The sequence below is a fragment of the Oryctolagus cuniculus genome, chromosome 16 (genome assembly GCF_964237555.1).
Source record: "Oryctolagus cuniculus chromosome 16, mOryCun1.1, whole genome shotgun sequence".
NCBI classification, from domain to species: Eukaryota; Metazoa; Chordata; class Mammalia; order Lagomorpha; family Leporidae; genus Oryctolagus; species Oryctolagus cuniculus.
Genome location: NC_091447.1, coordinates 11,073,345 through 11,089,231, shown reverse-complemented (window position 1 = coordinate 11,089,231; position 15,887 = coordinate 11,073,345). Strand labels below are relative to the sequence as shown.

General features: G+C 40.3%; 1 protein-coding gene across 37 annotated transcripts in view; it reads right to left on the bottom strand.

The window, feature by feature from the left end:
* Positions 1–15,887, bottom strand: part of HDAC9 (histone deacetylase 9) — a 1,002,499-nt gene that overhangs the window by 67,691 nt on the left and 918,921 nt on the right. The gene's annotated exons all lie outside the window — the stretch shown is intronic.

The following is a 15,887-nucleotide window of genomic DNA, read 5'->3' as shown; positions in this document are numbered from 1 at the left end:
GTCAATAGGAACATTTTTCATATCATTACAATTTTAAATATGTCAATGTACCAAGAAATTCTGTTTTTAGATATTTAAATATGGCATTCTGTTTTGTTTTATATATGACTGCAAAAAATATCCCTACGTGTGATCAAAATGACCAATATATGCTACTATTCATCTGATTCTTGTACTATCATTTAAGAATGGAAAGAGGCCTGCTCTTTTTAATGCTAACTTCTCTTTTTCTAGCCAGAACATCAACAGTAAAGCATGTAAAAGTGAAATGGGAAGAAAGTGCAGTCAGAACTTTATACACTGATTCACCCATAACCTATATAAGTTCAGCCACACTTGCTGAGGATAAGTCAAATATTTTTATCCAGGTTGAGAGAAATGGGAGACTCCCAGAAAGTCGGTTTCTGTTATGAAGTTGCAAACAGTATTGAAAGTTTCCATGGAAACCAAAACAGAGCGACTCCTGCTGTAGATGAACAAGGGAGTTCTCTCCACCCTACAGTGTAACGACCCCTGCTATCCTGTATGAGACAGGACCAGACTCCAGAGCCAGGAACCAACTCTCAGAGGAAGGTAGCTGAGTCTTGATTCATTTGGTTAATTAAGAAATAGTGACAGGCAGTGATTGATGAGACAAGTCATTTTACTCCTATTTGTAAATCTCCCAACTTAAGTGCTGTCAGCCTTCTATTCCTTATACTTCTTCCGCTATCATTTTGTGCATTTTTGAGGAAAGCCTTAAGGAAAAATCAAAACCGATATTAGAACCCCACCACCCCATGCTGCCATTGCTGAAAGTCGGCAGCACTGAAGGTCTCATGAAATCCTGCGTCCTAATGTGTTATGATGACTTGTATCACTTTTGTAAGACTTCCTTCTGTGATTAAAAAGCCTCAATGTCAATTTCCTTATTTATTAGCAGGTTAGTTTCATTAGGGCCTGCACTGTTCATGAAGCCTTCATTCCACATTCAGTATAGTAGGGATCAAAGGAGCCGCACATCTTTGTTGTCCTGTTTTAATTTTAAATTTAATGCTGCATGTCCACCTGGTGTATTTTCTATAGTTTTACCCAGAGAGGCTCACTGAAGAATGCAGGTACAGTGAGGTCCAATTACAAAAACTGTAACCATTTCCTTGTCTAAACACCCCTTGTCGTTAAGTTCCCGTGTTATTCCTTAGGAAAAGGCAGTCCACATCAAGTAGGGAGAGACGTTTAGGTAGCATGTGGCAGTCTCGTGCATCCTGAGCCTTGCCAGCCAGACTTCAAAGCTGAATCTGATTGTTGCAGATGGGAGACATGCTTTCCACAAAAATACCTTTTTAAGACTCCTCATGCTGTAATTCATATGGTAGGCACTTGTGATTCGTTCCTGATGATGCTGGGATCATTTCACTCACAAAACCATTGTCGCTACCATAAAATCCTTTCATCTGTAGCCAAAAAGGTTTATTTCATGCAAATGAAAAATTTTCATTAAAGTATCACCTTAATAATGGGCTAAGATTTGTATTTTCTGGTCATGTTTAAAATGTAAATTTATGAACATATTCTGAAGATACATTTCATGTTAAGATCTTTACTTATTTGATGTCCCAGGACTCCTTCCAAGTTCATTGAAACCGGAAATCAATTTTAGAAGAAATATGGAGATTATTATAATTAAATCTTTCAGTTGGTGTGTTCCAAGCAGCCCCATAAATACTGCATATGCTTTAAAGACAGTACTTCCAACCACAATAAAAACTCCTTTTTCAGTCAGTAATGCCTCCAGAGTGACTTTGTATTCTCAGCACCTTTTGAAAGCAAAGAAATACTTCACATCCTAAACAAAGTCTGAGACAATGGAATCGTTCAATGCCATTATTTCAGAAAAATGGAATTTATCCTCAGGAACTCAAGGGAATAAAAATGACAAGAAAACTTGACTGATTTCTCGACTATCCATAAGTCTATCAATGTATGATGCACCTAGCAATCATCATTTACTAAATATGTACAGGGCACCATAATTTATATATAAATATGATACTTCAGATAGATATGTGACAACACAAACCTCTGTTTTCTCACCTACAGATATCACTAAATATTATTTATTCTACATCATGTATTTAAAATTAATATCTCATTACTAAAAGTCACCTAAAATGATGAATGGAATACAGTGGGTATAACGTAGTACAGAGCAGTGCTTTGCCTTTGATTTTTAATAAAGCCATTACTCCTAGAATTTTATATCTAAAAATGAATTTCAAGAACAAGCATATATTTCAATTGATTCATTTTAAGGATGAGCAATCTAAGATGCAGAAAGCTGAATTATAGAGGCAAATAGTTAAGAAGAAAGTTGAAGTTAAAAGTAAAATCTTTCTGAGTGCATTTCCCAGTTTATTGCTGCCAACTTACAGATATCAACACTGGCCATATTTTCAGATAGGATCTGCAGTTCAAAAGAAACGACTTAAGAAAGAGTTCCTAGACACCAAATGATTTTTTCCAAGTCATGGCTTTAATGTGTTAAGTGTAAACAAACCATCAGCATATGAATTAAATTTCCCTTAAAATACACAAGTATAAAAGCAGTGAGGAAAAAGAATAATCCCTAGAAAATGCTGTTGGACATCCCAGGGCCATTCTCTTCCACCCTTCCACAAAAATCAGTTTTTGCCAAACCCCAACTGCAACTTGATTTGTGAATCACTAGCTTTTACTGCTGTTTTCAATAATGCGTCAGACACATGGGATCTATTCTCTCATGGATGTTCCTGCATAATTGGGCAAGGAGGATGGAATGAAAGCAGGTCGGGCTCCTGCTAAGCAATGAGGATCCCATTGCAGTGGTTTGCCCTACTCAGATTCATCCAGCATTTACTGCACACATACCCTAATGATAGCTAGGAAAATACATGGATGAATAAGATTTATTCGTAATGTTGGCTTCCAAGGAACTAAAATGAAAGGGGCATGTACACAGGTAAGTATAATTTAACAAGGAGAAAGATCATTGTTAGAAGGGAAGCTGGATAAAGCTTAACAGAGAGGATGTGCATCTGATTAGAGGAGACCCGGAAGATAACTGAGGACAGACATTTAAATGCTTGCAGGGTTATCCATTTGCAAACTGTTGCCTCCGCTTCCCAATTCTGACATAGGAATAATTCTGCTGGTTAGTTTAAGTGAAATAATAATCCTGCTGGTTAGTTTAAGTGAAATAAGATATCTACACTGTATTCTTCCCAGCCCATTAATCCTGTTCTTAATTTCAAAGCTCAACTGGATAACTATCTCCTAGATGGTATCATTCTCTTCTTTCACTTAGTTTTTCTATTAGTAAATCCAGTTCTAGAATCACTTGATTATGTCAGTGTGGGATCACATAATTAGAAGTTCTAAAAAGGGTAAAACATAGAATGGAAAAAAAAAAAAAAAGGTTGGTGAACAGGAACCTATATTTCTAGACAATCCTGCTCTTTAAACTTCATTTGACAAGGAAAAATTGCCAAGACTTATTTCTTTCAAATCTAGCATAGAATTGGGTACAGAGTAAATGCTTAGCACATGTTCTTTGAAAGAATTAGTGAATTTGAAGTTAACTTATTCTCTACAAGTATACTTGACTCTGTTTCAATTAGATATTGTGGGAGACAGGATTCTCAGAACGACCTCCAGTGACCTTTAGCTTAGCACAACTGTTCAGTTTTTAAAACAAATCTGTTGCTCATTTTATTTATTTGAGATAATAAAAGAGTGACGGACATAGAGGATACCATCCTACTGGTTCACTTCCCAAATGGCCCAAACGGTCATGGGTGGGCCAGGCTAGAAGTGGGAGCTGGAAATTCAATCTTGGTTTCCCACATGGGTGGCAGAGAGTCCACTACCTGAATCACCACCTGTCCCATCCAGGGAGCTTATCAGCAGGAAGATGTGATCAGAAGTGGAGCCAGAACACAGACTTCTGGACTCACATATGGGATGTGGGTGTCTTAGCTGTTGGGTCAAACGGCCCATCCCCTAATCACCTTTCTTTAGAGTTGTGGCAAAAGGATTTTCCAGTTGACTTTGAGTAAATCAAAAGAGGAATTAGGGACACTGATGGGATCAGAGAGGAGGATCTAAGAGTATCTCAAGAGTGCTGTGAAGGCAAAGCTTTCTCCAACCAGTCACAGGAGAGGAAGTGAGAGAGGTTTGAAGCGGAAGAGCCATTTGAAGCTTCCTTCTTCATTTGAAAGTAGGAAGGACTTCCTGAGAATCTCTGTTTGACAAGCACAAGGCCTGAATTTCAGCCAGCAACCTGACGGGGCTGAAAGAGGATTCCTCCCCAGAGCCATCAGGGTTAAAGATCCAGCCAGAAGCTGAGAATCCAGTGAAGTTTCCTAGACCTGTGACCCACAGAACCTCCAAGTGATTTATTAAATTCTAATCCCATTTATATAAAAGTTATTCAAAAACTGCCTCATATTACAGGGCTAAGAAAAATCAGTATTATAATTATATTATAATCAGTATTAAAATTCTATTATAATTCCAGTTTATGCCATAATGAAGGGTATGTGGGTGGCGTCTGGCACACTTGGGATCCCTACATCCTTATCAAAGTGCCTAAAGTTCAAGTTTCAGCTCCACTGCTGATTCCAGCATCCTAACGAGGAGGCAGCAGGTGGTGGCTCAAGTAGTTGGGTCCCTGACACCCACATTGGAGACCTGGATGATTTCTCAGCTCATGTTCTTCAGCCTTGCCCAGCTTTGGCTGTTGCAGGCATTTGGGGAGTGAACCAGCAGATGGGAGACTCTCTCTCTCTCCCTCTCCTCTCCCTCTCCCTCTCCCTCTCCCCCCACTTCAAATAAAAAGAAAATATAATATGGGCACATTGACAAAGTGGAACAAAGTGGTTTAGGGGAAGAAATTAAGATTGTGATGAGTTTTCAACTGTGATAAGAGAATGCAAACACAGTCAGTGCTTTTGGGTTCTTGATGACCCTGGAGTGAAGCTAAAAATCTGTGGGCCACTCTCTGCAAAAGAACAGGAGAATTACACTGCTGGAGGAGCAAGGGTTCATGATGACAAGGCCACCATCTGCAAGTACAAGACTCATGGAGCTATGAACCAAGGTTTCTGTTAAAGAGACAGCACTTGCCACAGCCTTGGACACTACAAGGCTTTTTAAATGTACTTATATTGTGCTTAAGGAATGCTAAAAGGACTTAGATGACTGAAAGAATGTTCAAAGTAGGACAGAACGATGACCTGGACAAGCAGGGTAGCAGGAAACTTTAGGCTCATTAGCATAGAGCAGCAAGCCCAACACACAAGCAACCTAGCCACAAGCCATTGCTTCTCACATTTTTTAGGATTAAATTCACATTGAGAGAGAGAGAGAGAAAAACAGAAAGAGAGAGAGAGCATGCCTTCATCTGTTGGTTCACTCCCAGAATGCCCACCATGGCCAGGACTGGGTCAGGAAGGCCAAGAGCCATGAAATAACCCAAGTCCCCCACGTGGGTGCTGGGGATCCAACTACTTCAGCCATCACAAGCTGCCTACCAGGGCCTGTATTAGCAAAAAGCTGGAACTGGGAACCAGAACCTAGAATCAAACTCAGCACTCTGAAATAGGACGTGGGCTCTTAACTGATGTCTTAACTACTGGGTCAAATTCCTGCCCCTTACTCTCGTTTTAAACTCAGTGAAAGCAACATACTCAATGTCCCACACAATGTACCTGTTGTCCAATGTGCCCTCTGCACACCCGTTTGTACTCTATAGTTCTTAATGTGTCCATCCACTCTACTAGTTGTTAACTGCTACAGCACCAGGATGTCATCTTAGCTGACTGTTTACATCTGGTGCCTAATACAGGGCAATCTCGACAAATGTTAATTGAATTACTGATGTAGAAATGGCTGAGAGGGTTGAAGTAGACTTTGTGAACCTGGCTAAAGGCGTGAAAATAGCTAAAGTTTATACGGAGGTCACTATGGGGTAAGTTCTGTGTGAAACCCTGTACACTTTATTTAATTCTCAGGAAAATAGGAATGAGGTTTTACCACGATTCTCTCCTCAGACAAACACAAAGAAGTGAAGTGCATCATCCAAGTTCAACCAGCAGAGGTAGCTTTTTAAATCTTTCCTTCTGAAGTCAAGGTTCTTAACCACAATAACCAACTTTTTCCATGCAGGACCCTTATTTATAATAGAAAGTAATTTTCAGAGAAAGCAAATATAAAAATAATATGCTCTTTTTATTTTTTATTTTTGTACTTTAATACAACAAAGATTTTTTTTGGTGCCTGTTATTTGCTGTGAGAATATCGAAGATATAAAAGCCATGGTTTCTAGCCTTGAGAAGAATTTTTTCTTTTTTTTAAAGATTTATTTTATTTACTTGAAAGAGAGAGGTAGAGGCTGTCTCACTCCCCAGATGGCTGCATTAGCCAGAGCTGAGCAGATCTGCAGCTAGGAGCCAGGAGCTTCCTCCAGGTCTCCCACATGGGTGCAAGAGCCCAAGGAGTTGGGCCATCCACTGCTGCTTTCTCAGGCACATTAGCAGGGAGTTGGATCAGAAGTATGGCATCCAGGACTCCAGCCAGTGCCTATATAGGATGCCGGCACTGCAGACTGGGGCTTTAACCTGCTGCACTATAACACTGGTTCCCCAAAATAACATGCTCTTATAAGGTATATACAGAAGATCCATTTTCCTTCCTTTAAGAATGACTTAGAAAAGATACTGCGGACAATTGAAGGATAAAATGTTTTTCAAGATCTGAAAGTGGGGCTGGAGCATAAGGGGTGTCTGGGAAAATGTTCAAACCCAGATAAACATGCCACGGAGAAAAGTCAAGTCCCTTTTGGTCATAGACTCTTCCCTTCATAGGTCTACAAAAGTTATGGGGAATTCCATTGATTTAAGTTTAAGGCAAAGCAAGGCACTGTGTCTTCAAGAGGACCCAGTGATATCACACTAGCAGGTCCATTCATCTAACAGACATTTGTTGAGAGGTTCCCATATGACCTGGTAATGATACTGGACCATGAGGCAAAGGTGCTTCTTACCCTTACATCTTTTACAGAGGAATGTCAGTGAGAGCTAACATGACCATGCAACATGCAGAGGGTTTGACATGCATTATCTGAAATAACCATCACACAACTGCCCAAGTGGGAGAAGGAGTAATAAGGAAATTTATTTGCCCAAGCAACAAGGTCGATTAGGGACACAGCTGGGTTAGGAAGATGGACAGGTTGACTCCACCTAACTGTGGTCAACTCCAAATGACACTGCAGCACCCTGGTATTAATACAACATGGTACTGATGCTACCCTCACTGTGCCAATCTCATCTGAATTATAATCCCCAAATGTAATGACTGCAGTTCAGTCTTCTTATGTAAGCACTCACTAGATGAGTAAAAACTGATCTTCACAAACAGAGATACCCACTTTGATTCTTTTGATATTTTCAGTGTGAAAAGACAACAAACTGCTCCCTTTTCTCTCCTCAAAAACCTCTTACTTCCTTTTCAAACTAATCATTGGATCTAAGCTTGCATTTCAACATCCACAGGGATTTAATTCAAGGCAATATTCCCCAAATTCAGCTCAGATGATGGTGATCATGGTAACATTTATAATTGACCGCTGCCAAAAAGCTTACCATTAGTTTGCCTTTCTCATTGTCAGAGTTACTTAAGAACCACTTCCTTTTTATTAAAAAATGATATTTTCGACTACTACAATATTTGACATGTAAAATCCAACATTACCTGGTATTTTCTTTTTAAAAATAAAGCAAGCAAACAAGCTAAAAGCCTATTGCTTCTCTCAATGTGTGTACTCATAAACAGGTGATAAGTCATATTTCACATTCTGGGTAAGTATAGGCTAAATTATAAAGGTTTGTTGAATGGCAGAAAAAGAAATTCCTTTCTAAGGGAAATGGAGACATCTGCCTCACTGCCAACAACATTCCTGGGAACTGCTTTCCAAAATGACCTAGGTTTTTAATTTCAAGATTCAAATACTTGATTTTAAAAGATAACTATCTACCCTCTGGGTAAAACTGATGATTTCTTATTTTTCCTGCCATAAAAAGAGACTCAGGAACCCTCAAAATTATAGATTTCAAGCAACCATTTAATTTAGATTAAATTAGACAGCAATTGTATGTTAAATAAATACAAAATGGCTCTAAATGTATTTGTTAAAGATTAAGAATTCTGTAATACATAGGCTTCTATTACACATTAGTTACTGCTGATTTTTAAAATAAATCACCATTTAATTGAAATCCTTAAAGAACATTTGCAAAGTAAAGCACAGCATTTAGCAAAACTCATGAGAATCTAATATGCAAACCAAGGAAGGAAAAAGAAAGAAAGAGAGAGAGAGAGAGAGGAAGGAAGGAAAAGAAAGAAAGAAGGAGGGAAGGAGGGAGGGAGGAAGAGAGGGAGGGAGTGAGGGAGGGAGGGAGGAAGAGAGAGAGGGAGGGAGGGAGGGAGGGAGGAAGAAGGAAGGAAGGAAGGAAGGAAAGAAGGAAGGAAGGAAGGAAGGAAGGAAGGAAAAGGAAGGAAGCCCAACGTCCAACATCTTGGCAGAAAACCTGCAGTGCCAACATGGCCAGGACCCAACACAACCTCTGGGAAAGGAGGTGAACTGTTTCAGAGGATATTGCACCATGGTTTTTTTACCTGGCACTCTTTTTCTGACTTTCCCAAATGGGAGGTGTGCGGTATGAAAAGGGAGCCTTTCCTCTTTATGAATGAGGCTCCCATAGCCAACTCACCCTTGCTTTATATAAAACACCGTACAGCCTTCCTAATGGCAAGGGGAAGGGTGTTTCAGGGAGGGTAGTGGCATTTTAGGCCAGACACTTCAGGACATGTAGAGGAACTGAAAGATGACAAGACTGGGTTGAATGTTGAGAGAGTGCAGTGAGCAGTGTCCAGATTAAGGATGGGTAGATCAAAGCAGAATGGTGCTGCCAGGACTGTTGGGACTGCTGGGTATGTCCTGGAATAAACGGGGAAGCACACTTTGCTGGCTGTTCTAGAGTCATTAGAACTAGGAGGTCATGGACATCTTTCAACAAGAATCTGTAATGAGATTAGGCAACCGAGTTTCAGAGCAAAGATGCTCACAGATGCACTAGGCTGTGAGTCAAACTGGAATACACAAGGGATGTGCAGCTGTGCAGTCTATTGCTCCCTCTTTGGAGTGTCAGTTCAGTTCTTTCCAAAACTAGTTAAAATTTCAGGTTCGGGCTTTTAGCGGGTAGACCCATAAGATGAAAAAATAGAACAATTTTATTAAGGTGTGACCATCACTATTTTTGCTATCCCAACCATAAGTGTTGCAGCTTCAGAAAAAAATGCAACTGAATATTCAGAAACATCTAATTAATCATAGATGACAAAAGAAATTCAAAGTGACTGTTCAAGGAATATGGCTTTTATCATAACCACTATGTCTCAGAAGAGTTGTGTAACTCATCATCATAATTTTCATCCTCAGACAAATTCATTAGAGAGAAATGACTTCTCATAAAAGACACCCAGATGTTCTCCTCCCTCTCCTTAAATCCTTCTAAGGAATTCGTCGATTCTTAATGCTTAAAAAATGTTAACTGCTAGAAAAGATTACCTGGTCTGCCTTGACAAACATCAGTGATTGCACCAGGCTGGCACTACTGATTCTAATTTTGGATACCATTAGTCAACAGTTACAAGGGTCTTATCACCTAAATTCTCGTTCGGGTTTTGTGATCTGGTGGATAACTGAACCAGCCAATTCCCATCTCCAAGGTTTTGTTTCTCCAAGGGCCAAATACAGGTGTTGGACTAAATCAGTGTTTCCAGATGTGAAGCTAACCTCTGGCTCATTGGTGTTTGTTAAAACCAAGATTTCTGTGCCTTATCCTGGATCAACTTTGAATCTAAACCTCTTGCTGAACTGAGATTCGGCATTTAAGATAAATGGATTTCCTTCTCACTGAGGTTTGCGTCTCTCTATTGAGACCCTTCTACCCGCATGTAGGACTGAGATCCATCTGATTACAAAGTCTTGAAGGAATCTTCCAGATCTGCCTTTGGGTTGATCCTTTCATCTTTTATAACTTTGTAGTAGTCAACAATGAAAGCCTACTAAGGAAGTCAGATTATCTTTTGTTTTATTTCTGAATAAGATAAACAGTCATGAAAATAAAAATAAAAGAATGAACTCCAGGTGTATGGAGGTGACATTTCAACCTGAACATTCACCTCTCCCCTGTTCTGAACTGCATCTCGATCTTCCTGTCTTCTTCTTCCTCCTGGTGCCCATGAGATCAGTCCTCAGGAAGGGCTCTGATGCAGTGGATTTATGTCGATGGTTGGTCTTTACCAGGTAGCTTTAGATTTGGGACCTTCATTTCAATCTTTGAATGCTATTGTTTGTAAAACTCCTAGGGAATTTCCTGACCATCTGTAAGAGTTATGGATCTGCTTGCTCATTCTGGAATAATAAAAGGCTTTTGCTTCTATTAGGAAGATTTCTCAACTCTATTGTGGCTCTCACAAAATATAGTCTTAAAGGAAACAATTGACTCCTACTTAAGACCAGCCTTGGTTACCATATTGGGTTAGACTTTTGATGAGTTTTTAAAGAATAAGAGGCTAACTTGAAGAAGACTGTCCACTGATGATAAATAAATATATTAGGATATCATGCAGTGGATACTTCTTTGAAAACAATAATTTCAGAATGTTAGGTAAATGTTCTTCTGACATCACATTGCCAAAATTGTGAATTCTCCTTTATGCCACTGTGTTTTCTTTATGGTTTGGCATTTATGTTAATCATGGCTTATAACTGAGGAAAGGTTACTTAAAGGGTAAAGGCTTCATTTTAATGGAGAATCAGACACATATAAGATTATTAAAACACACACACACACATACACACACACAAAAAGGACTTGGGCTATGTTGCACCAATCAGAGAACTAAAGATGACAGGACATGAATTTCAACAGAGAACAACTTTTCAGACTCCTGAGTTCCAAAACAAAGCTATTGACCATAGAATTGTGTTTGTTCCCAACTACCATTAATTAGCATGTAAGTAAAATTAGGTTCTTGGGACACTTCATCCTTTTAATTAAATAATCAAATCAGAGAATCCACAATAGTTTTGCTTCTAGTAAAAACCATGGAGGTAACAGAATTTGCAGGGATATGTGGTCATAGCAGTTGTATGGGAACACATTACCCAAGAATATACTAACCCGTTAGTGGGGGAGAGCCAGACAGTGGACATGAAAAGGCAGTAAGAGCATCGGTAATGTGGTGACTTAATTTAGGAGCAATTTTCATCACCACCTGATAAAATATCTGGAACTCTTGGTAGTATCAATAAGAAAAACTGTAGATGACTATTACAAATCTTGTTTAAGTACATTAAACCATAGCATATATCCTGAGTAACACTCTCATTATTAGCATTTTGATCTCCCTTGCTTTCTGAAAGATTTCCTCCACTGGGCTTGTGTTGTAACACTCTCAGCTCTCCTCCTCTGCTCCTTCTCTTCCACGCCCAGGTACTGGCTCCTCCAGCATCTACCACATGAAAAATGTGGCTACTGCTGAGATTCTGTCCTTAGCTCTCCACTCTCCCACTGCAAGGGTTGCCCATCAGCAAACGGTCCCAGCATTACTAAGCCGAAGGCTGAACTCTCCATTTCTTCTGACCTTCTTTTCCCAACTGCAATCTTCAAACAGAAATTGCCAGTGGGGCTTTTCTGGGCACACCCACTAACTCTAATTAAATTTGTCTAGATTTACCTAGACAATCTCTGCTCACCCTCCATTTCTCCTCCTGATGTTCTGACTTTGGCCAACCGATCATCTAGATTCTGGAACCGTAGCATGCACCAGCGATAATGACAAATGAACCCAAGAAGCCCTTGATGACAAAGAAGCCCAAACCACTTGTCTTGGTAACCAAGGCCCTAAGGTGCTATTATGATCACATTGATATTTCTGAATAGGCTTTCTTTCTGGGCGGCGCTCTTGATTTTGTAGTTTGCACCCCATCTCTCTCACTGTCGTTGGGGTCATCTCAGACACTCTTTCATCTCCCTGAGTCTCCATTTTTTCTTCTTCTGTAAACTGGGGATATGAACACCTGAGGTTGAAAACATGAGGACATGCACATATTCACTTTGGCCAACGGAAGAGCTCGGGAAGGGCCAGCAAATGGTTGCTGGGGGACTAATGTGAGACATCTGTTTGTGTCATTCTTTCCGTTTGCTCTCCCTCCTTCTCCCATCCATGCCTTAGTGTCATGCAAGAGCCTGTTCTGCTGTCCCCACCACTACAGTCAGAGAATGTTCTCTGATCCCTATACAGTTTGCTCGCAGAATTCACTTAATTAGAACCTGTCTTTTCTCACAAATACATCTTTTTTTTTTTTTCAATTTAATTGTCATATTCTGAAAGAGTAGTAAGTAGTTCAACATCCCCCACTCTTGGCACATAAGCCAGCGAACCAACCCAGTCCCATTTACTGAAAAGTTACAATGCCAGCTTTCCTCCCAGCATCCCCAGAGGGACATGTAGATTGCACAGTGCCCGCGCCTGAACCTGAGTCCTGCCTCGTGACTGCCTGTGGACACAGCGCCAGTGTGGGAGCAGGGAGATCGGGGTTTGGCATTCCCCTTGCTTCTTCTGCAGGAATGTATGAAGATTGCACATTTGTGAAAGCACTGCAGCTCTTTAGCTCGCTAGCTCCTCCCAACAGGCATGATCAGTGAACTCTTACGAGAAATCCAAAACCAACGCAGATCCTTGCCATGTGGGCACAGGCTTCTCTCAGAATGTCACTTCACATGGACAAAACACGGATCTACCCCAGCAATGCTCAGGAAAGTCTCTCAGGGTCCGGAAATAAACATTCTGAGATTCTCTGCAGGCCAGATGTGCAGACTGCAAGATGGCATTGTGGGAGAGAAGAGAATGAACCAGAGCCCAGTAAACTTAGGATATCCCCAGAGCGGCTCGCTTTTTTTTTTCTGCTTTCCTTTGCAAAGACGTGGCAAGAAGTCCTTTTTGCCTGGTTGCTATTTGTCCACACTTTCTGCTTGTTTCCTAATCTACACACAATGAGGAAGGCAAGGGTTTGAAAGGAATGGCTCCCACAGGCAGGGAGAAGGTTGCCTAAACCTTAAAGCATTTATATGTCTGTGGCTCTAAGACTGGAGCCCCTTGGCTTCTGCAGCTACATCAGAGAAGTCGCCAAAATGTTCCACTTCTCCGTTAGGTGTATTATCTGGTTGCTACTCCGAGATGTGGCGTTTTCTCTTCCTCATCTGTCCAACGAAGGAATTGCTGCAGATGACATCAAAGTCCTTTGGCCTCAGCGATTCTATCCCAGTCCGGGACCCATCTGCACCCCCACATAACAGAACTCTTGGGTCAAACTCTAATTATTCTCTTCAACGCTCCAAGAAATGGCTGCCAAATTTCTGGCTAGTGACTGACGTTTCATATTCACGCTCGTGCACTTTCAAACACAAACCATCCCCGCGCCGGTCTTTGTTCTTCAGAGATGTCTTTCCGTCATCCAAAGAAAATGCGAGAGCAGTCAAACACAGGTGTTTGGGCATGGCCTAACAACTAAGGTTCTTTGTCCTGCTTCCTTTCTCTCTCTCTCTTTCTTTCTTTTTCTTTTTGCTTTCTTTGAGGGGGGAATCTGTTTTAACATACAGAAAAAGTCACAAAGGCTGATCCCAAAGACTTGACATCCGCTCTCCTTGTCTGGAATTCCCCCTGAAGTCCTATAGCTTCCTCATTTGCCCAGGCCCATAAGTGGCAAACGAGTAAATATCACGGGGAACAGGATTTTATAGTGAAACAACAACAACAAAAATCCTAAATACAGAAAAAGTGATTTTGTTGTTGTTGTTATTGGAAAAAAATGGGAGTTTAAACAGCACATTTATTTCGTTTTAATTTCTGGGCTGTCAGACATCAACTCTGAAGTCCTGATTTGGAACACATGCGGGAACACTTTGAAGTTCTGGTCGCTTTTTTTTTTTTAACAATGGCAGAAAGATATAAAGGAATTAAACTGCAACATAATCATAAAACAGAACTTCTGGAACCCTGATTTACAAATTGTCATTCCTTCATTTTTTTTTTTCAGGCTTCATTTTCAAAGCTTCATTGTGGCACATAACTTTTTGTAATTTTTTTTCCCTTTAAGCCCAATCTTCAGCTATTCATTTAGTCTCCAAAGGAAGGCATTCTACTTTTATTTTATTCAACTAAAAAATAGTTTATTGTGGTTTTCTGAAGACAAGAAAGAAATGGGAAAATCCAGAGCAATATACTAAATGGAATTTTTTTGATAAAAGCCATAGCAATATAGGGTTTAGCTCTTGAACTACCCAATTCTCTTGGCATGAAGACAAAAAGAAATGTACCTTAAATTTTCAGGCAGTCCAAAGAAAAATCTACTTGGTTTTCATGCTTTCATTACAAAAGATCCTTACAAAAGATTTGAAGGATTCTTAATAAAAATTGAATTGCAAATTCAGCCTGACAGTTGTCATATTTGTAAACACCCTCCCCCACACTCCAACATACACATGAACAAGTGCATACAAACTGATTTAATGTTGTTAATCAGTAGACATACCTACTTCTTTGAACAAGATACACAAGAATTTCATAATCCAACAACCTTTTTAAAATTAGAATAGACTATAATAGACCAAAAAGTTCTTAGTTCATCTTTTGTATATTTTTTCTATACTCTCATCTTGCTTTTATCTTAAAAAATAGGGGCCTGCGCTGTGGCATAGTAGGTTAAACATCTGCCTGACGTGCTGGGATTTCTTATGGGTGCCGGTTTGAGTCCCGACTGCTACACTTCCAATCCAGCTCCCTGCTGATGGCCTGGGAAAGCAGTTGAAAATGGCCCAAGTGCTTGGGCCCCTGTACCCATGTAGGGGACCTGGAAGAAGCTCCTGGCTCCTGGCTCCAGATTTGGCCCAGCTTCATCCATTGCAGCCATTTGGGGAGTGAACCAGCAGATGGAAGACCTCGCTCTCTGTTTCTCCCTCTAACTTTGCCTCTCAAGTAAATAAGTAAATCTTAAAAAAAAAAAAAGTATTCCAATATTAATATTTTTGAAAATATGCTCTAGTTTATTCTTTTCCCATTTTTATAAGTCAAAATTCTGTTCCATGATTTTTTCTCTGCTATATCTTTACTGATCAAAAAGCTTTTAATCATGCTTTTCATCCTAAGTCTTGACTTTATGCCTACAGTGACTCCTTGTCCTACTGTGTCAAGGAATACGAAGGGGGAATTTGAAACAACTGCCTCAGTCAGTTATGTACTGAGGTCAGCTCAGACTGACTTTTGGGAACATCTTATTAAATTTTCAGGAAGCTGTGATCCTGGTATAGGTATATCCTTTTTTTTTTTTTTTTTTTTTTTTTTTTTTTTTTTTTTTTTTTTGACAGGCAGAGTGGACAGTGAAAGAGAGAGACAGAGAGAAAGGTCTTCCTTTGCCGTTGGTTCACCCTCCAATGGCCACCGTGGCCGGTGTGCTGCGGCCGGCTCACCATGCTGATCCAAAGGCAGGAGCCAGGTGCTTCTCCTGGTCTCCCATGGGGTGCAAGGCCTAAGGACTTGGGCCATCCTCTACTGCACTCCCTGGCCACAGCAGAGAGCTGGCCTGGAAGAGGGGCAACCGGGACAGAATCCGGTCGGGACTGGGACTAGAACCCGGTGTGCCGGTGCCGCAAGGTAGAGGATTAGCCTATTGAGCCGTGGCACCGGTATATCCATTATTAAATTTTAAATTATATAAAGTTACAATTTAAAAATTATGTTAG